Source organism: Caretta caretta, chromosome 5 (genome assembly GCF_965140235.1).
Source record: "Caretta caretta isolate rCarCar2 chromosome 5, rCarCar1.hap1, whole genome shotgun sequence".
Taxonomy (NCBI): domain Eukaryota; kingdom Metazoa; phylum Chordata; order Testudines; family Cheloniidae; genus Caretta; species Caretta caretta.
In genome coordinates this window covers 3,105,764-3,128,424 of record NC_134210.1, presented here as the reverse complement: position 1 = coordinate 3,128,424, position 22,661 = coordinate 3,105,764, and positions in this window count along the sequence as shown.

Genomic DNA, 22,661 nt, shown 5'->3' with positions numbered 1-22,661 from the left:
GGGTCAGCTGCACGGGGAAGCCCCCTGGGCTGGGGTCCAGCTTGGTTCAGCAGGGCCCTGCTCGCAGGGGCTCCAACGTCTTCGCTAACGGTTCCCCCCACCCCACTCCTCAGCCTGCCGTGGGCCCTGCCCTTTGCTCTGGTCAGATGCTGCCCGGGGCCAGGGTGCGCTGCAGAGCTAAGCATTCACCCCGACGAACCTCCTTCCCTTGGCCTATCTGCTCCCTGCTGGGCCCTCGAGAGAAGGGAGGAAAACCGAGGAAGAAGCCCAATAAAGCAGGGGGAGCTCGGCAGCGTAGAAATCCCGGGGGGGGAGCACCGGTGGTTGAGACCCTCTCCCTCGGCCAGGGCAGGCCTGTCACCTAGGGAACGCTCCCCAGTGCAGCCCCCATCCAGCGCCCTGTGGGGTCTGTGCTCGTGCACAGGGCCGTGCGCCAGAGGGCCCGATTGCAGGACCAGGGTCTCCCCTCGAACGCCGGTCTCCCAGCCCTTCCGCTGGGGGGCTGGCCCCTCGCCGCTCTGCGTGAGGCCGCTTATCGCCAGTGACAGTGGGGCCTGCAGCCGGAGGCAGGAGTCCAGGGACAGGCCTGCCAGAGCCACCCGGCCTCCCTGCGCCCTGCCCTGGGGCGCCAGGCCGCTGCCTGGGTCGAGGGCGCGGGACCCAGCCGGTCGGGGAGCGCGGCCGAGCAGAGAGCCCAGCCGCACGCAAGCTGGGCCTGCTGGACAGGGACGGCTCAACAGAGAGAGGGCGCCGCGTCCATGGGACGGAGCAGAACGGGGGACGCCTGTCACAGAGCGAGGGGCCTTTTGCACAGAGCGGGCTGGCGGGGCATGATTCTCCTCCAGGGCCTGGAACCGGAAAGAGGGGACGGGTGCGATGCTGCTCCCCACCCCTCTCCTGGCAGCACCCCAGGTACATAGGGCTGGGCTGCGTCAGCCCCTGGACGGGAAAGCCCAGAGTGATAGACGTGGTGCTGGGGGCCCAGGAGGGGGTGCCCGTCCCTCTGAGTCTGGGCCCCCCTGTGCTGTGCTGTAGAGAACGCCGATTTCACTGCCCGCCCATCCCAGGGGGTACTGAGCCAATGCTCCAGGGTGCTGTGCAGGCGGCTGGGACGAGATGGAAGCACGGGCTCACGGGTGGTGAAGATCCCATGGTCTCTTTCTCAAGAGCAGAGGCACACAACCCCAGAGTCCTGGCCAATTCCAGTCTCCCTCTGTCAGCCCCTCCTGTCATTCCAGCTGGATACGGAACCCTTCACTTCCTGTCCCAAACTGCTGGGTGAGGTTGCTGCGGGGTGGCAGTTAGCTGCCATGTTTCAGCCCAGAGTTGCCTGCATTTGGGTGGCGGGTGGGGAGCTCAAGTAGGCAGCCGGTGACGTGAATCCCGGGTGAAAGACGCTCATGCCTACATGGAAGAGAGCTTTCTGGTCAGTAACAGGAGGAGGTGTCCTTTGAGTAGTACCCTGAGCGTACAGGAATGGCTCCCACCCTGAGGAGCTTGGCGTTTCAGGCCAGGCAAACAGAGTGGATGTTCTTCTAAGCGAGAGGCTCTCGCTCCACTGGGAATTATTTCGGGGAAATCCTATGGCCTGTGTTCTACTGGAGGCCAGATTAGATGACCCCAGTGGTCTGGCCTTGGAATCTCTGAATCTATGTGAAACAAAGGCAAACACCCAGAGAGCAAAGTAAACAAGGGAGTCCAGGGGGATCCAGGCGTGGTCTTTTTACCCAGGCTCCTCTGGGGCCGTTCAACACAGTCACCAAAGGGAAATGCGGCTGACGCCGGGGCAGAACAGTGTCATTGCAGGCCCAGGACCTGCCAACAAGCAGGCTCTGCCTCCTCCCAAGCTCCCCGGCGATGCCCATGATCACTGTCCCACGGCGTGTCAGAAATCCCCACTTCCGGCCTTGCTAGCGTATCTCCCACACACCCAGCCCTGGCTTTCCTGGCCAGCCCAGCGGTTCTGCTCAGCCACTTGGGCTGCACGGCCCCTCTGCGCCATGAGGAGGTACTAGCGTCCCAGGCCGCTGTGCCTAGGCGAGTGGCCATCAACCAGCCCCTGTGCACTTGGGGCCATTCCCGCGAGGCAGAGGGCCGGCCCGAGGCCCACGCCCCGTGTGACGATGTGACTCAGCAGGGAGGGGGGAGTGTTGACCTGGGAATGTGCCCTGGGGATGGGAGACCTGAGAGCCTGTCACCTGAGCTGGGAGGGGGAGGGGGAGGTGACACCTCTGCCCAGGAATGTGGACAGAGGCTGCAGCAGGGAACCTGCTGGGTGGGGTTAGTTGGCAGTTTGGGGCTGGGGAGAGGAACACAGGGAACCCCAGGGCTGGGATCTAAGCTCCCTGCTCCCCCAGAAGGACGTGATTGAGGGGTCCTGGTTGTACCCACAAGCTCTGTTGTGGACTGTGTTCCTGTTGTCCAATAAACCTTCTGTTTTACTGGCTGGCTGAGAGTCTCAGTGGATCCCAGGAAGAGGGGTGCAGGGCCTGGACTCCCCCACACTCCGTGACACTGGTGGCAGCGGTGGGATCTACTGCACCCCGTGAACGGCGCTTCCTGCAGTAAGTGACTGGGGAACAGTAAAACGAAGGGGGATTGACGGGGACCAGGCGTGCTGAAGATTCAGAGAGAGACGGTTTCGGGGGGCGGTTAACCCCTGGGAATGTGTGACCAGAGAGAAAGACTTTTGCAGTAACAGGGTCCCCTGGGGGGTTGCAGCGAGCGGTCCCAGGGGCGGAGGAGTCTGCAGCTCGACCCTGGCAAAGAGGTGGTGACCTCAAGAAGGACTGACACACTAAGGGCTTTTCCTGGAAACCGTGGGAAGCTGCCCGGCCTGCGAGTGGCCAGCAGGGAGATGTACGCTAAACGCCTTAATAGCGACCTGGTGGAGCTGTGCAGGCAGAGGGGGCTGCGCATCAGGAGGTCCACCAAGGAACAGCTGATTGCCCAGCTGGAGGAGAGGGATCGCTTGGATGACCCGATCCCTGTCCCTGAGGGAAGCCGCCCGGCAGATGCAGCGTGGGCCCTGGGGCCTGACCGGGCTGGGAGGGGTCAGACTGCTGCCGAGGACATCCCGAGGCCCTTCCTACCTATGTCTGGGGGAGGGGTTGGGGGAAGCCCAGCGAATACCGAGGGCACCCTGACCCCAGCACCCAGCAGGGGATCCTCCCGGCGGAGCTCCCCATCCCTGGAGCGGAGGCGGCTGGAATGGGAGAGGGAGATGAAAATGAGGGAGCTGGAGGATCATGAAAAACAACGTCAACATGAGGAGAAACAACGTCAACATGAGCAGGAGGAGAAGGAGAGTGAACGTCAGGAGAAGGAGAAACAAAGACAGCATGAACTGGAGCTGGCCAGGCTGAGGAGCAGTGGGGCCCCGGCTGCGGTGAGTGCGGGGGGACCCAAGACTGGGGGTATTGGATATTAGGAAAAACTTTTTCACTATGAGGGTGGTGAAACACTGGAATGCGTTACCTAGGGAGGTGGTAGAATCTCCTTCCTTAGAGGTTTTTAAGGTCAGGCTTGACAAAGCCCTGGCTGGGATGATTTAACTGGGAATTGGTCCTGCTTTGAGCAGGGGGTTGGACTAGATGACCTTCTGGGGTCCCTTCCAACCCTTATATTCTATGATTCTATGATTCTATGATACTGCAAGGAACTTTGATAAATGCTTCCTGGCCCAGCGTAAGGAGGGGGAGGACATAGATAGCTTCCTGACGGCCTTTGAGAATGCCTGTGAGCTGCACAGGGTTGACCCTGCAGACAGGCTCCAGTTTCTCACCCCCTTACTGGACCCCAAAGCCGTGGAGGTGTACAGCCGGATGACAGGGCCGGAGGCAGGGGACTATGAACTGTTCAAACAGGCCCTGCTCCGTGAGTTTGGGCTGACCCCCGAGATGTACCGGAGAAGGTTCCGGAGTCAGCGTAAAACGCCTGAGGTCACCTACCTACAACTGGTCAACCGGATGCAGGGGTATGCCCGCAAGTGGACAGCGGGGGCCCGAGCTAAAGAGGACCTGCTTGACCTAATTGTACTGGAGCAACTGTATGAACAGTGCCCTTCCGACCTGAGGCTGTGGTTGGTGGACAAAAAGCTCGAGAACCCCCAGCACGCAGGGCAGCTGGCCGACGAGTTTGTGAACAGTCGGTCAGGGGGTAGCCGGGAGGAGTCCCAAAAGAACAGGCCCCCCCCGATGCAGAGAGAGAGTCACCAGGGGGCCTCCCAGCGGGGAAATAGGGAGAACCCCCTCCCAAGGGGAACGCCTGGCGTCGGGCCCCTCCGACCCGCTCGAGGGGACCAACGTGACCTGAGCTGCTATCACTGTGGCCAGAGAGGCCACGTACGGTCCCAGTGCCCTGGGCTCAGGGACAAACTGAGCAGACCCAACCTACCCAGGGTTAACTGGGTAGGGACCCAGCTGGACGAGGGGCAGACGACCCAGGCAAGGGGGGCTACTAGTTTACCACCTGCTCAGGAGGGAAGAGTACCCCAGGCCAGCTCCACCAGAGGGCTGGAGGCTCTGGACTCAGGGTGCTCGGTTTACAGGGTGGGCGTGGGGCTGTCCCTCCGGAGAGAGTGCCTTGTTCCCCTGGAGGTGGATGGGAGGAAGGTCAATGGATACTGGGATACGGGCGCGGAGGTGACGCTGGCCCGGCCCAAGGTGGTGGCCCCAGATCGGGTGGTGCCCAACACCTACCTGACCCTGACAGGGGTGGGCGGGATCCCATTTAAGGTGCCCGTGGCAAGGGTACACCTGAAATGGGGGGCCAAGGAGGGCCCCAAGGATGTGGGGGTACACCACCATTTGCCCACTGAAGTTTTGATGGGGGGAGACCTAGAGGACTGGCCAAGCAAGCCCCAGACCGCCCTGGTAGTGACCCGTAGCCAGAGCCGGCGAGGGGCACTGCACCCTGACCTCGGGGAGGGTACCACACCGGAGGTGCAGGACCCTACCCTGGTGGGGAGGGAGGGCCGAGGGGCACGGCTCAGAGAGGCTGAGGCCTCAGACCTGTCCACTGAGGGGGAACCGGGCCCCATCCCTTCCCCAGCCGCTGAGTTCCAGTCCGAGTTGCGGAAAGATCCCTCCTTGCGGAAGCTCAGGGACCTGGCCGACCTTGGTGTGGTACGGACCATGAGGAGAGACTGCCAGGAGAGGTTCCTGTGGGAGAAAGGGTTCCTGTACCGAGAATGGGCTCCCACAAGGGAAGTAGAGTCCTGTGGGATCAGGAGGCAGCTGGTGGTCCCCCAGAAGTATCGCCGCAAGCTCCTGTCCCTGGCCCATGACATCCCCCTCGCAGGGCACCAGGGAATCCAGCGCACCCGGCAGAGGCTGCTACAGAACTTTTACTGGCCCGGGGTCTTTACCACGGTCCGGCAGTATTGCCGATCCTGTGACCCCTGTCAGAGGGTGGGGAAGGCCCGGGACAAAGGGAAAGCGGCTTTGAGACCTTTGCCCATCATAGAGGAGCCTTTCCAGAAGGTGGCCATGGACATCGTGGGGCCTCTCAGCAGGACGACCCGGTCGGGGAAGAAATACATTCTGGTCGTGGTAGATTTTGCCACCCGCTACCCCGAGGCAGTGCCCTTAGCTTCCATTGAAGCCGACACCGTGGCCGATGCGCTCCTGACCATTTTCAGCCAAGTGGGGTTCCCCAAGGAAGTCTTGACAGACCAAGGCTCCAACTGCATGTCGGCCCTGCTCCGGTGCTTGTGGGAGAAATGTGGGGTCCGGCACGACTGGGCCTCAGCTTATCACCCCCAGTCCAATGGGCTGGTGGAGAGGTTTAACGGGACGCTAAAGATGATGCTGAAAACCTTTATGAACCAGCACCCGCAGGATTGGGACAAGTACTTACCTCACCTGCTGTTCGCGTACAGGGAGGTGCCCCAGGAGTCGACCGGATTTTCGCCTGTCGAACTATTATATGGAAGGAGGGTGAGGGGCCCCCTGGACCTGATGAGAGACGAGTGGGAGGGGAAGGCTGTGACGAAGTGGGACTGTTCTTAATGTTTCCTCTGAATAGTGTGGGGGTGCCTCAGTTTCCCCTAGGCAGTTCTTAAGTATCTAGGGGGTGGAGTAAGGGTGTATGATCATTGCAGAGCCCTAGAGGGCATGTGTGTGCAGGAGTCTGGACACAGAGAATGGCCAACACCCTGTTTCCTGGCAACCGATGGCCTGGGCCCTTCCCCCCCTGCAAGGTGAGAGCTGAAGGGTTGGAGAACAAAGGAATCAGGTGACCACCTGGCCCGGGAAAGGAACAAAGCCCAGAGGAGGAGGGGCTGGAGGGGGTTTTTCAGTTTGGGGCTGGCTGGGACATGGAGTGAAGTGCAGACGTGGTTGTCTGGCTCACTGCCCCCCCAAAATGGACCCAGCTGAGGGGTCCCGTTCTCTGCACCTGCAAGCTCTGTTTTAGACCATGTTCCTGTCGTCTAATAAACCTTCTGTTTTACTGGCTGGCTGAGAGTCACGTCTGACTGCGAAGTTGGGGTGCAGGACCCTCTGGCTTCCCCAGGAGCCCCGCCTGAGCGGACTCGCTGGGGGGAAGCGCACGGAGGGGCAGAGGATGCTGAATGCTCCGAGGTCAGACCCAGGAAGGTGGAAGCTGTGTGAGCTGTGTGTCCTGAAGACAGGCTGCTCACAGAAAGGCGACTGCCCCAGAGTCCTGACTGGCTTCATGGGGAGCAGTTCCAGAGCATCGCCCAGGGACTCCGTGACAACCCAGGAGTCGACCGGATTTTCGCCTGTCGAACTATTATATGGAAGGAGGGTGAGGGGCCCCCTGGACCTGATGAGAGACGAGTGGGAGGGGAAGGCCACTCCCGATGGAGAGTCAGTGGTGGAGTATGTCCTGATCTTCCGAGAGAAACTGGCTGAACTCATGGGCCTGGCCAGGGAGAATCTGGCCAGAGCCCAGAAGAAGCAGAAGGTCTGGTATGACCGCACGGCGCGGGCCCGTGCCTACGCCACCGGGGATCTGGTGATGGTTCTCATCCCCGTGAGAAAGAACAAACTACAGGCCGCCTGGGAGGGCCCTTTCAAGGTCGTCAAGCAGCTCAGTGAGGTAAACTATGTGGTGGAGCTGTCGAACCGGGCGCACCACCGCCGGGTGTACCATGTCAATATGATGAAGCCATATTATGCCAGGGGGAATGTGGTGTTGGCCGTGTGTGGACATTGGGAGGAGCAGGGAGATGACCCTTTAGTAGATCTATTCCCTGGGACCAGAGCTGGTTCCCCCCTGGAAACAATTCCCCTCTCGGATCAGCTAACCCCTGCCCAGCAAGCTGAGGTCAGGGGGGTGCTGCATCCGTACCGACAGCTGTTTTCCAACCAGCCTGGATGCACTAATCTGACTGTCCACCGGGTGCAGACCGGGTCGCACCCGCCGATAAGATGCTCCCCCTTCCGAGTCACAGGGAAAACTGCTCAGGACCTGGAAAGAGAGGTCCGGGACATGCTGGCTTTGGGGGTGATCCAGCCCTCTGCCAGCCCTTGGGCCTCGCCGGTGGTGCTGGTCCCCAAGAAGGACGGGTCGGTCCGGTTCTGCGTGGACTATCGGAAGCTCAATGCCATCACGGTATCTGATGCCTACCCCATGCCCAGGCCGGACGAGCTCCTAGACAAGCTGGGAGGAGCTCGGTACCTCACCACCATGGACCTTACAAAGGGCTACTGGCAAGTGCCGCTGGATGCAGATGCCCGGCTGAAATCGGCCTTTATCACCCCTCTGGGGCTCTATGAGTTCCTGACCCTGCCTTTCGGCCTCAAGGGAGCGCCGGCCACCTTCCAGCGCCTGGTGGATCAGCTCCTGAGGGGGATGGAGAGTTTTGCCGTGGCATATATTGATGACATCTGTGTCTTTAGCCAGACCTGGGAGGACCACGTGTCCCAGGTTAGACAAGTGCTGGACCGACTCCAGGGGGCTGGGCTGACTGTAAAAGCGGAGAAGTGCAAGGTGGGGATGGCGGAAGTATCTTACCTGGGCCATCGGGTGGGGAGCGGCCGCCTAAAGCCGGAACCAGCCAAGGTGGAGGTGATCAGAGACTGGCCCGCTCCCCACACCAAAAAGCAGGTCCAAGCCTTTATTGGGATGGCAGGATACTACCGAAGATTTGTGCCCCACTTTAGCGCCATAGCCACCCCCATCACTGAGCTATGCAAGAAGGGGAAGCCAGACAAGGTGGTCTGGACCGAGCAGTGCCAGGAGGCTTTCCGGGCGCTGAAGGAGACTCTGGTCAGTGGCCCAGTTCTGGCAAACCCAGACTTTGACAAGCCCTTTGTGGTGTTCACCGACGCCTCCGACACGGGACTGGGGGCGGTGTTAATGCAGGAGGATGAAAAGGGGGAGAGACACCCCATCGTGTACCTGAGCAAGAAGTTGCTACCCCGGGAGCAACACTACGCAGCCATCGAGAAGGAGTGCCTGGCCATGGTGTGGGCCCTCAAGAAACTAGAGCCCCATCTCTTCGGGCGACACTTCACCGTGTACACCGACCACTCTCCCCTGACCTGGCTGCACCAGATGAAAGGAGCCAACGCCAAGCTCCTGAGATGGAGCCTGCTCCTGCAGGATTACGACATGGACGTGGTCCACGTGAAGGGAAGTGCCAACCTGATAGCGGATGCGCTGTCCCGGAGAGGGGGCCCCAAACTTCCCCAGGTGACTGGTCACAGTGACCCCGCTCCGTTCAGTCTCGAAGGGGGGAGAGAAGTGTCACGGAGTGTGGGGGAGTCCAGGCCCTGCACCCCTCTTCCTGGGATCCACTGAGACTCTCAGCCAGCCAGTAAAACAGAAGGTTTATTGGACAACAGGAACACAGACCACAACAGAGCTTGTGGGTACAACCAGGACCCCTCAATCACGTCCTTCTGGGGGAGCAGGGAGCTTAGACCCCAGCCCTGGGGTTCCCTGTGTTCCTCCACCCAGCCCCAAACTGCCAACAACTCACCCAGCAGGTTCCCTGCTGCAGCCTCTGTTCACATTCCTGGGCAGAGGTGTTACCTCCCCCTCCCCCTCCTGGCTCAGGTGACAGGCTCTCAGGTCTCCCATCCCCAGGGCACATTCCCAGGTCAACACTCCCCCCTCCCTGCTGAGTCACATCGTCACACCCCGTCACAAGGTGCTGCTGGGTGTGGACGGGAATGGCAGGGGCAGCTGAGATGCTCCAGGATCGGTGACGGCACCTGGACTCTCTTGCCGAAGCTGAGGAACATCACGGGACAATCCCCACCACGGACATTCACCCCCCATTTGTCAGGGAATCAGCTGCCCCTGCTCCATGCCCCTTCTGCGGCCACCCCAGCGAGCAAGGAGACCGGCAAGAACAGTAGTGGGGAGCAGGGAACCCTAGGAGAATCAGTGTCACGACCCCACCCATTCAGTAATCGGGAGTCAGGGCCCAACAGCCACGAGATCTCGATACCAAGCACGCGATTTTTATAAGCAATGAACGGTGAGTGTTTTTCCCTCACCTCCTGGGGTCTGAGCCTTCAGGGATCATGGTTCTCTCCCTCTGCCACAACCACAATGGTAAGGAAATGGAGGTGACTCAGCCGCACCTGGAGGCTCTTCACACTGCATGGTCCCCATCGGTATTCCCCGGGTGGGTACGGATGCGCTCTGTGCACCCGAGTCCAGGCATGATTAGCACTTGGAGAAGAACTCACATTGGCAACAAGACAAGATGAGATTCTCATGTGCTCATGTGACTCCAGGAGCTGGGGATTTAGCAATCACCAGATAACACAAAAAGAAAAGGAGGACTTGTGGCACCTTAGAGACTAACCAATTTATTTGAGCATCAGCTTTCGTGAGCTACAGCTCACTTCATCGGATGCATGCCTCCGATGAAGTGAGCTGTAGCTCACAAAAGCTTATGCTCAAATAAATTGGTTAGTCTCTAAGGTGCCACAAGTCTTCCTTTTCTTTTTCCTACCCTTTGTTTCCTGTCTTTTAACCAGTTACCAATCCATGAGAGAACCTTCCCTCTTATCCCATGACTCTTACCTTGCTTAAGAGCCTTTGGTGAGGGACCTTATCAAAGGTTTTCTGAACGTCCAAGTACAGTATACCCACTGGATCACCCTTGTCCACGTGTTTGTTGACCCCTCAAAGAATTCTTGTAGGTTGGTGAGGCATGATTTCCTTTTACAAAAGCTGTATTGACTCTTCCCCATCAAATCATATTCATCTCTGTGTCTGATAATTCTGTTCTTTACTATAGTTTCAACCAATTTGCCCAGTACTGAAGTCAGGCTTACCAGCCTGTAATTGCCGGGATCAAGTGGATCAACTCAGGATCACCTCTGGAGCCTTTCTAAAAACTAGGTGCTACATTAGCTACCCTCCAGTCATCTGGTCCAGAGGCAGATTTAAGCGATAGGTTACACATCCCAGTTAACAGTTCTGCAATTTCATAGCTGAGTTCGTTCAGAACCTTTGGGTGATACCGTCTGGTCCTGGTCACTTGTTACTGTTTAATTGATCAATTTGTTCAAAAATCTCCTGTACTGACAAATCTGGGACACTTCCACAGATCTGTCACCCAAAAAGAATGGCCCAGGTGCTGGGCTCTCCCTCACATCCCCTGCCGTGAGGACCAGTGCAGAGAATTCGTTTAGCTTCTCTGCAATGGCCTTGCCTTCCCTCAGCTCTCCTTTAGCACCTTGATTGACCAGTGGCCTCGATTGATCGCTTGGCCAGCCCCTGCTTCTGATGTACTTAAAAAAAATTTGCTGTTAGTTTTTGTGTCTTTGGCTAGTTGCTCGTCGAATTCTTTTCTGGCTGGCCTAATTCTAGATCTCTTCACACTTGACTCGCCAGAGTTTATGTTCCTTTCTCTTTTCCTCAGCAGGATTTGACTTCCCCTTTTTAAAGGGTGCCTTTCTGTCCCTAATCACCTCTTTCAGTCTGTGGTTTAGCCAGGGTGGCATTTTTTGGTCCTCTGACTTTTTTTTTTTTTAAATTAGGGATATTTAATTTGAGTCTTCAGAAAAGAACTAGGTAAGTTCATGGAGGATAGGTCCATCCCTAGCTTCTGGGTGCCAGATGCTGGGAATGGGCGACAGGGGATGGCTCACTCGATGATTCCCTGGTCTGTTCATTCCCTCCGGGGCACCCGGCCTTGGCCACTGTCGGGAGACGGGAGACAGGAGACTGGGCGAGACTTTGGTCTGACCCAGTGTGGCCCTTCTTATGTTCTTATTACGATGTTTTAAAAAGCTTCCAGGAATCTTGCAGGCACTGCACTCTTGTGACTGTTCTTCTTAGTTTCTATTTCACTAGCATCCTTATTTTTTGGAGTTCCCCTCTTGGAAGTGATGTGTTACTATGGTGGGTTTCTGTGGTATTTCCCCCCTATAAGGATAGTAAATTTTATTTCATTACAGTCACTATTACCGAGCAGTTCAGCTCTTGTCACCTCTTGGACCAGCTCCTGTGCTCCATGTAAGACTAAATCACTCCTGACACAGTCCATAGCACCTCCCTTGGGCTTAGGCCTAGCTTGGGGGTGAATTGTTCACTAACCCTTGGAAAGCTGTTCTTCTGAATGAGGCAGCTGAGTTCTAGGAAACGGATCTTGCTAGTCTCATTTTCACCCCATGCAGAACCCTGAATAGTTCCCCTCCCCCAGCCTTCAATGGTTTTCATGTCCCCTTCACAACCACCTTTGCTGTCATTTAGCCAAGCTAGGGCCAGAGAGGAAGGATGACTTTGGACAGGCTGGTTTCAATTCCTGGCTCTGCTACTGACTCCATGGGCGACCTCAGGGAAGTCACTGTCATGGAGTCCCTGGGCCATGCTCTGGAACTGCTCCCCATGAAGCCAGGCAGGACTCTGGAGCAGTCGCCTTTCTGTGAGCAGCCTGTCTTCAGGACACACAGCTCACACAGCTTCCACCTTCCTGGGTCTGACCTCGGAGCATTCAGCATCCTCTGCCCCTCCGTGCGCTTCCCCCAGCGAGTCCGCCCAGGCAGGGTCCTGGGGAAGCCAGAGGGTCCTGCACCCCAACTTCGCAGTCAGACGTGACTCTCAGCCAGCCAGTAAAACAGAAGGTTTATTAGATGACAGGAACATGGTCTAAAACAGAGCTTGGAGGTGCAGAGAACGGGACCCCTCAGCTGGGTCCATTTTGGGGGGCAGTGAGCCAGACAACCACGTCTGCACTTCACTCCATGTCCCAGCCAGCCCCAAACTGAAAACCCCCTCCAGCCCCTCCTCCTCTGGGCTTTGTTCCTTTCCCGGGCCAGGTGGTCACCTGATTCCTTTGTTCTCCAACCCTTCAGCTCTCACCTTGCAGAGGGGAAGGGCCCAGGCCATCAGTTGCCAGAAAACAGGGTGTCGGCCATTCTCTGTGTCCAGACCCCTGCACACACCTGCCCTCTAGGGCTCTGCAATGATCATACACCCTTACCCCACCACCTAGATACTTAAGAACTGCCTAGGGGAAACTGAGGCACCCCCACACTATTCAGAGGAAACATTAAGAACAGTCCCACTTTGTCACATCTCTCCCCCCTTCGAGATCAAACTGAGCGGGGTCACTTTAGCCGCTGACCTGGGGAAGTTCGAAGCCACCAACGTTCCCATGGATGCTCCAGCATCTCTCCCATTCCTTGGTAGGAGTTACACCAGGCCCTTCCAGTTTCACGCCGTCCCTTAAGTCGGGTGTGGTCGATAGCACTCGCAGGCCGCATGTGGGAAGGTTTATGCAGCCCATGCCCTTTGGCCACCCCAAGAATGTCTCCCCATTGACCATCACCTTCTGCTCCCACTGGAGGTCCGAGGGGCCTGGCCCCAGGACACTCCACACAGACATATAGGTTGGGGTCAGGAGTGGGAGCCTATCCACATCCCCAACTATCTGGCTGACGGTGTCTATGGCCTTGGGACCCAGCAAGGGAGCTAGACACCGGGGCTTTTCCGCAGGGTCCCCTTGGTTCAAATCGCCAGCCTGCTCAAAGGCAGTGAGGTGGGCATCCACACCCCCCCTCCTTAACGAGGGGCAGCAACTTAGTCTCGAGGTTCCCTGCGGAACTGGCCCCCCGGGATCTATCCCCACTCACCCCTGGGAGGTCCCCTAGGCCTCTCCGCCCCACCACCGCCAGTTCATGCTGCTGCTGCTTCTGCAGCTCTTTCTCGGGCTCTCGCTGTCTCCCACGGTCCTCTTGCTCTCGGACTCAGCTCCAATCCCGTCCGTCTCGATCCCCCGATGGGGAACCCGATTGTGAAGACCCCCGTCTGGTCGGGGACAGGAGTCTTGGCGATGCCTGGCTACTACTCCAGCTGCTCCCAGATCCTGCTACAGCCCCAGTTGGGGTCAGGAATCTGTCCCTTAGAGCGGTCATTCTCCTCCAGCTGCACGATTAACTCTGCTTTGGTGAACTTTCCAACGCTCAACCCTCTCTTTTTGCACAGGGTGACAATGTCCTTCTTAAGGAGACAGTGACAGGCCATCACTCCGCTCCTCCCAAGTTGTCGTGGACTCACAGGCCTGTGTGTTCTCAGCTCCCCACGGTTTCCAGGGAGAACCCCTAGTGTGCCAGCCCTTCTCGAGGTCACCACCTCTTTGCCAGGGTCGAGCTGCAGACTCCTCCGCCCCTGAGACTGCTCACTGCAGTCCCCAGGGGGACCCCATTACTGCACAGTCCTTATCGCTGGTCACACACTCCCAGGGGTTAACCGCCCCCCGAAACCGCTCCTCTCTGAGCCTTCAGCAGGCCTGGTCCTCGGCAATCCCCCTTCCTGTTACTGCTCCCCAGTCACTTACTGCAGGAAGCGCCATCCACGGGGTGCAGTACATCCCACCGCTGCCACCAGTTGTCACGGAGTCCCTGGGCGATGCTCTGGAACTGCTCCCCATGAAGCCAGTCAGGACTCTGGGGCAGTCGCCTTTCTGTGAGCAGCCTGTCTTCAGGACACACAGCTCACACAGCTTCCACCTTCCTGGGTCTGACCTCGGAGCATTCAGCATCCTCTGCCCCTCCGTGCGCTTCCCCCAGCGAGTCCGCCCAGGCGGGGTCCTGGGGAAGCCAGAGGGTCCTGCACCCCAACTTCGCAGTCAGACGTGACTCTCAGCCAGCCAGTAAAACAGAAGGTTTATTAGACGACAGGAACATGGTCTAAAACAGAGCTTGCAGGTGCAGAGAACGGGACCCCTCAGCTGGGTCCATTTTGGGGGGCAGTGAGCCAGACAACCACGTCTGCACTTCACTCCATGTCCCAGCCAGCCCCAAACTGAAAACCCCCTCCAGCCCCTCCTCCTCTGGGCTTTGTTCCTTTCCCGGGCCAGGTGGTCACCTGATTCCTTTGTTCTCCAACCCTTCAGCTCTCACCTTGCAGAGGGGAAGGGCCCAGGCCATCAGTTGCCAGGAAACAGGGTGTCGGCCATTCTCTGTGTCCAGACCCCTGCACACACCTGCCCTCTAGGGCTCTGCAATGATCATACACCCTTACTCCACCCCCTAGATACTTAAGAACTGCCTAGGGGAAACTGAGGCACCCCCCCACTATTCAGAGGAAACATTAAGAACAGTCCCACTTCGTCACAGTCACTTAGCCTCTTTGTTCTCCACCTGTAAAATCCCTAGATTGTGAGGTCTTCTGGGCTGGGATTGTCTCTTCCTATGTGTGTGTGTGTGTAGCCCAAAGGGCAACAGGCCCTGATCTCAGCTGGGGCCTCTTAGTGCTACCATAATACACAGAAACAATGATAACAGTAGATATGCTCACTCGAATTCAGACCCTCCTTTTCTCGACCAGTTTGAGTGGCTCGACCTGTTCGTTGCAAACCATTAATTCCACGTGTTAAGCCTTTTGCCTGTTATGAAGTCTCTTGCAAACACAGACATGCCTGCTGTTCAAAGGGACTTGCTGGACAGTTCATTGCCTGCCTAGCATGCACGTTCTTTGGGGCAGGGCCTGTCTCTTTGCTCTGGGTCTGCACAGCTACTGGCATGATGGAGTCTTGACCCTGCCCAGGGCTTCTGGTGCTTTGGTTACACAAGCCATAAATAATCCTACTGGAGCCTGAGGGTTGTTCCTAAACTGATCAGAGACGTACTCGCTGTTCACGCCTTGCAGCCGGTCACCTCAGTCACATGGTCCTGTTTCCATCATTGGGATGACCCCACTTTATTCAATTATTTCTGCCTCCCCCACAATTTTGCCTGGTCCCCAAACAGATCCCATCTCTTGACTACATGGCTCTTGGCTTGCAAACAAACCACACAGTGAGTTAAAACCCAGCCTTGCATTGAGCAAATTGCTGATAAACTGGTTCTTCTGTGACTCAGCCAGCCCTCAGCTGGTGTCTGGTGTCTTGCTCTGCCAGCAGGCTTCAGCCTCTCCTCGGGATCCTTTCCTAAAGGGTTTCGTTTCTCCTAATTCATAAAGTCCATGCCTGCTGCTTTAACAACGCTTGCTCTGCAAATCTTTTGAACCCTGCTTTATTCATGGAACCTGGGGGCATTCCAGTCCCTGGGAGCTGACAAACAAGCAGCAAAGTCTAGTGGGACCAGCTGGTGGAGAAGCCATAAAAGCAGGATGTGTTGGCTTTAAAGGCTTAACTCTAATTGGTGCCCGACCCCTTGTTATCACCTAGCAAATCCTCTTTATCAGAAGGAAACTTGGCCTCAGCCACTAACCATGGCTAAGTCCAGGGAGCAAAGATAAAATGCATTAACATTAACTTCTGCTGTCAGCGCCCTCCCAGGGCACCCCCCAGCTGGCACAAGGGGCCCTAATCAACCAGGCCGCGGATCCCACTTACATTCTTCTCCCTCCCGTTGCAAGGTGAGGAACTCTCCGTCATTCCCAGGGGACCATTGCAGAGCTTCTGTCAGGGACAGCAAAGGCTGGAGCTGCTAGCCTGGGAGATGCTGGACCAGCAGGCTGGCTGGCTCTGCTCTGAGCCATCTCCCCTCAGTGCCTGCTGCTGGGCACAAAGGGGTGTAACGTCTGGGTTCCTCTCGCTGCTCAAGAAAAGGCCCCAAGAACACTCCCTGGGCTCCGCTTGGGCCTGCAAGGGGAATGGAGCCCCGCGAATCCCCGACCCACCGTCCCCTGGTGCCGAGTCCCTTTGCAGCCCATCGGCACCAGGCCCACACTGGCCAGAGGAGTCAGTAGAGCGACCTGGACCCTCAGTCTCCATAGCGTGCCCAGCCCTGGACTCCGAACCCTGGCTCTGAGGTGTGGCCAGGCTGAATTGCTCCCCTAACAATGACTGGCCCTGTGTCTCCAACACTCCCTCTCCGGTGCAGGCAGCCCCATCCGAAAGGAGCCCGGCCCCTTTCACAAGCCCAGGTAGGCTCAGCTTCGTGTGGCTAGCTCAGGGGCAGGTTTGACCCATCCAGGAGGGACCCAGAAGAAAGCCAGGAAGCCCACCACAGTCTAGCTCAACCAGCCTCCCACTGGGGGCACAGCTGGGGCAGGGTGCCTCGTGTCTGCAGGGATCAAACCCAGCCTGGTGCACCATGGCCCCGAAGGCTGGGCAGACAGTGCCGAGCTCTCTGCCATGCCAGCTGGCAGAGGGGTCCCCAGGTGGCTGAATGGAAGAGCTGGGTCTGTCGGACAGCGTGAGCTCCGTGAAGCAGCGGGCAGCACATTCGCTGACCACGGAACGGTCACTAAGAAGTCTGAGCTGTATCTGCCCCTGGCTCCAGGCAGAGACAACCAACGAAGGCCAGTCCTCGGGGCCGGAGGTTTCTGCTGGGCGGACAAGTGGACTGAGACCTAGCAGCTATTTCCCCTTGGGCTGCGCAGCAGCCAATGGATGGCAACTGCTGGGCTGGATGGAGAGTCAAATCAGTGACCTGGAAGCGCATGGGTCTGCAGCCCACCCTCCCCTGCCCTGAGCTAACTGGGGGTCAGCCTCCTGGGGGTGGAAGGCTTCATCTCTCATGCCAATGCCAGCCCCCTGGCCTGAGCCATGCCCTGCCGAATGGCTCCATCTCCCACCCCCAGCCTGCCTTTGCCACCCAGCCCCCCCACCCCCGGCCCGTATCGTAGCCAAGTAATAGCAAGCCCCAGAGCCGTGAGAACGGAGTCAGGAGCCAATATTTGCTAACTCTTGATTAATCCCATCCTCCTGTACCTTAGCCAGAATAAATAGGGGATTAGAACATTTCAGCTGCCTTCCAAGTGGGTCAGGGTCTGGCTTGCTCAGGCTGCTCCTGCCCCCAGCCGCTGCTTGCAGGAATAGCGGTGCAGCCTCGTGTTAGGGGCTTTCCAGGGCTGGGATTGTGCAATGAGACTCTGGCCTGGTTGGGCTCTCTCAGCCCCTCCAGCGTCTCTGGGTACATGTGAGGAGAGTGGCTCCGATCGAGGGAACTCAGGAAGGGCTTGCACGAGGTTTGCGAACAGAAAAGACACGGGGCCCCACAGCCCAGCCTCCTGCAGAGTAATCCAGGGGGTTGGTCCAGTGCCCCGGGGGGACATTCACCCCTATGCAGGGCTCAACACAAGGCGGAGGTGCCCCCGACCACCCACTGCGATGGGTACCCCTGACCGCCCGCTCCCATTCCATCTCGCTGCCGAAAGCAGCCGTCCGCGGCTCCCAGGCCCCGGGCTGGCTCCCTGTGCGGGGCGAGTTCTGCCCTGTCAGCGGCGGGAGGGCAGCCAGGCGCGCCTGTGGGTTGCCAGCCCCGGAGCATAGTGGGCAGCTCTGCCGCAGGGAGGCAGAGGAGGCCCCGGGCGAGAGAAGCTGCTCTTGCCACAGGACTTTCCACACTTCTGATGGGCGGCTGCCAAGAGCTGGCTAGTGTGGGCTGGTCCAAGCACGGGCTAGCGCTCCCAGCAGCGGACCACCCCAAGGCACCATTCCTGCATCTGCCCCAGGGTCCTTGGGCGAGTCACATCCCCTTCCTCGGCGCCTGCCCTTCCCGTCTGTAACCCAGGGCTTGCCTGCCTCCGGGGGTGAGCGGATACGCTCACGTCACGCAGGCCGGGCTGCTGCGGGGACGGGGCCAGGGAAGTGTCATGTCCCTTCATGCGGCAGGGTGGTGCTGATGGGGCCCCCTTAGCAGGCTCTGCCCTGGATGCGGCCAGGAGGGTGCAGGGGTCTCTGCGCATGTGTATGGTGGCCCATGGAGTCACAGGGCAAACGGCGACATCCTCAACTCAATGCGTCCAAAGCCACCAGCCCCTCCTGGCACTTGCCTGCTGCCTCCCACCAGAGACTCAGGCTCCTGGTCCCACCACTCTGCCCCACTCCCTGTCCCACCGTCCCCCCACCCAGGCTCCTCATCTGAGCCAGCCAACCTCCAGCCCACATCTCCCTGCCTGTCCTCACCCACCAGGCCCACAATCCCCATGCTCCAGTCCTTCTCAGAGCCCCAGAGCTCTCCCGCCAGGAGCTCACCTCCCCCGGAGAGCCTGGAACTGTTCCTTCCTCCTGCACTGCCATCCCTCTGCTTGCTCCTGTCTGGCCGGCTCCTGATTTACACCTGCTGGGATCTGGCCCCATTGACTGTAATGGAGCTAGGGCTGATTGACACCAGTGGTCAACCCCTCGAAAGGTCAATGAGCATCCCTCTGCATGTAGCAAAATCCCCCGTGGCCCCATGCCCCACCCGCATGCCGGGGCGGCCGTGTCCCTGGCGGGCCATAGGGTGGAGAACCCAGGCAGTCTGGCTCTTGCCGTTCCACTCCTCGGGCTGTTCAGCAAGTTGGTCTTTTCCTGAGCCCAGGAACACTAGCTGGGCCAGGACATGCTGGAAGCCAGTCAAGGCCTCCAGCGAATTACCAGCAGACAATTCTCGTGTGTGACTCGAGCAGCTGTTCCCCACGCCTCAGCCCCCCCCCCCCCACTCACACAGAGCTGTGCACTGGGGCCCGAGCATTTCATCTCCAACCTGGACCCACTCTAAGGGTCTCCTTCCACCATGGAGAAAAGGAGGTGAAATGGGGAGGGGGAATTCCAGTGAGGAAATTCTTCCCCTCCATATGGAGCCCCCACTTGACCAAGCCACTAGCCCTTTTTGCTCTGTAGGAGATGTGGGGCTGAGCCTGGAGCTGGCTCTGCAGCCTTTGTGTCACTCTTGCACACCAAGGGGTAGAAGGCTGCCTTCATGGGTGAATCCCCTGCAGCCCCCAGCATGGGGGGGTGGAGAGGCGTGAATGGGGTGTTTGCTCCAGGCTGGCTGAGGATTCCTGGGTGCTATAGTCAGACAGTGTAGAACAGAGCAGCCCCTAGGCTGCTTTAATCTACTCAGAGGTTTGCACAGGACCAGACCACCCTGGAACTGGCTCCCTTGCAGTGGCCCCCTTCAGAGCTGAGCACATCTGAGAATCTGGCCAGTCCATTTTTCAATGAAGTCACCTTTGGTAAAAACATGCCCTCAGCTAGCAAGAGTAAGAAACAATCTAGGGATCCCAGCTAACAGGGTGAGGCTAAGAACCATCTGATAGGTTCCCAGAGCCACCTGTTCCATCAAATCTCACCTATCTTTAACATTAACCACCCCAAACTTCACTCATGCAGCACGACCAGCACCTGCTGTTGCCTTGAGCTCTGCCAGCATGAGGAGAGTGGATGAGCCCACCCCTCTGAGAGCCAGCAAACCCCCTATGGGGCACTCCTCTCTGAGCAAGCTTGCCCCAACCTTCCTTTGGGGATGGAAGAATTTCCCCAGGAATGGCTCCAACACACAGAGCTGGCCTGACCTCTTTGCCAGCCTGGGCAGAACCAGGAGCATGGCATATAGCCCAGGTGCCTAGAGATTCATAGATTCCAAGGCCAGAAGGGACCACTGTGATCGTGTAGTCTGGTCTCCTGCATAGCCCAGGCCAGAGACCTGCCCCACAATAATTCCTAGGGCAGATCTGTTAGAAAAACATCCAGCCTTGATTTATAAATTGCCAGTGATGGAGAATCCACCACGACCCTTGGTAAGTTGTTCCAGTGGTTAATTACTCTCCCTGTCAAAAATGTACACCGTATCTCCAGCCTGAATTTGCCTAGCTTCAACTTCCAGCCATTGGATCCTGTTACATCTTTGTCTACGGGACTCAAGAATCTTCTGTTATCAAATTTCTGTTCCCCATGTAGGTACTTACAGACTGTGAACAATTCATCCCTTAACCTTTGCTTTGTTAAGCTAAATAGACTGAGGCCTGGTCTGCACTATGAGTTTAGGTCGAATTTAGCAGCGTTACCTCGATTTAATCCTGCACCCGTCCACATGACGAAGCCCTTTTTTCTGACTTAAAGGGCTCTTAAAATCAATTTCCTTACTCCACCCCCGACAAGGGGATTAGCGCTGAAATCGCCTTGCCAGGTCGAATTTGGGGTACTGTGGATGCAATTAGACAGTATTGGCCTCTGGGAGCTATCCCAGAGTGCTCCATTGTGACTGCTGTGGACAGCACTCTCAACTCAGATGCACTGGCCAGGTAGACAGGGAAAGGCCCGCGAACTTTTGAATCTCATTTCTTGTTTGGCCAGCATGGTGAGCTCACCTGCACAGGTCACCATGCAGAGCTCATCAGCACAGGAGACCATGCAGTCCCAGAATCACCAAAGAGCTCCAGCATGGACCGAATGGGAGGTACGGGATCTGATCGCTGTGTGGGGAGACAAATCCGTGCTGGTAGAATGCCATTTGAAAAGACGCAAAAAGAAAAGGAGTACTTGTGGCACCTTAGAGACTAACCAATTTATTTGAGCATGAGCTTTCGTGAGCTACAGCTCACTACATCTGATGAAGTGAGCTGTAGCTCACGAAAGCTCATGCTCAAATAAATTGGTTAGTCTCTAAGGTGCCACAAGTCCTCCTTTTCTTTTTGCGAATACAGACTAACACGGCTGTTCCTCTGAAACCTGTCATTTGAAAAGACGAAATGCCAAAATATTTGAAAAAAATCTCCAGTGGCATGAAGGACAAAGGCCATAACAGGGACCCGAAGCAGTGCGGCGTGAAAATTAAGGTGCTCAGGCAAACCTACCAAAAATAACAGAGAGGCAAATGGCCGCTCCGGTTCAGAGCCCCAGACATGCCGCTTCTATGAGGAGCTGCCTGCCATCCTAGGGGGTGCAGCCACCACCACCCCACCCCTGTGCTTTGACTCCGTCCAAGGAGTGGGAGGCAACACGGAAGTGGGTTTTGGGGGCGAGGAAGATGAGGAGGAGGTTGTAGATAGCTCACAGCAAGGAAGCGGAGAAACCGGTTTCCCCAACAGCCAGGATCTGTTTATCACCCTGGACCTCGACCCAGTACCCACCCAAGGCAGGCTCCCGGACCCTGAAGGCGGAGAAGGGACCTCTGGTGAGTGTACCTTTGTAAATATTATACATGGTTTAAAAGCAAGCATGTTTAATGATTAATTTGCCCTGGCATTCGCGGCCAGTACAGCTACAGAGAAGTCTGTTAACATGTCTGGGGATGGAGTGGAAATCCTCCAGGGACATCTCCATAAAGCTCTCCTGGATGTACTCCCAAAGTGTTTGCAAAAGGTTTCTGGGGAGGGCAGCCTTATTCCGTCCACCATGGTAGCACACTTTACCACATCAGGCCAGTAGCATGTAGTCAGGAATCACTGCAGAACAATGCATTGCAGCATATGGTCCCAGTGTTTGCTGGCATTCAAACAACATTGGTTCTTTAACTCTCTGTGTTACCCTCAGGACAGTGATATCATTCATGGTCACCTGGTTGAAATAGGGTGGTTTTAGTAAGCGGACATTCAGAGGTGCCCATTCCTGCTGGGCTGTTTGCCTGTGGCTGAATAGAAATCTTTCCCACTGTTAGCCACGCAGTGTGGGGAGGGGTGAAGCCATCATCCCAGAGAATTGGGTGTGTGGGGAGGGGAAGGGGGGTTAGTTGGGTTTCTGCTGCACCGTGAACCCGGAAACCGCAGCCCCTCCTTTTAAATTGCCAACCCATTGTTAATGGCCAACCCAACGGCTACTTCGTATGGGAAATGAGGGCACTGCTGTTTGAAGCTATTCCCACGTGTTCTGAAGGTTAAAGAAGCCAAAAGACTGTGGCTTACCGCGGCTGCCTGCAAGCCGCATTCTGCTGCCTGGCCCTGCGTGAGTGATCTCTCACGCCAATCCGGCAGACCCTCAATAAGAGGCAAAATGCGACCTTGTAATGACAGCACATGTGCTGTGTAATGTTAACAGCAAGGTTTACTATGAAAGAGCATACCCATTGTTCTCTAAAATTGGTCTTTTTAACTACCACTCTCCCTTTTTTCCCCCTCCACCAGCTGCATGTTTCGCCTTCCCAGAGGCTAGCAAAGATTAGAAGGCAAAAAAAAAAAAAACGCACTTGTGTTGAAATGTTCTCTGACCTCATGCTGTCCTCCCACGCTGACAGCGCACAGCACAATGCATGGAGGCAGAAAATCTCAGAGTGCAGGAAAACACAATAGGACCGCAAGGAGAAGTGGCGGGCTGAAGATGGTAGGTGGCGTCAACTTGCTGAAAGAAGGCAGGAGTCAATGCTGAGGCTGCTGGAGGATCAAAACTGATATGCTCCAGTGTATGGTTGAGCTGCAGGAAAGGCAGGAGCACAGACTGCCACTACAGCCCCTGTGTAACCAACCGCCCTCCTCCCCAAGTTCCATAGCCTCCTCACCCAGACACCCAAGAACGTGGTGGGGGAGCCTCCAGCCACCCAGCCACTCCACCCCAGAGGATTGCCCACACAACA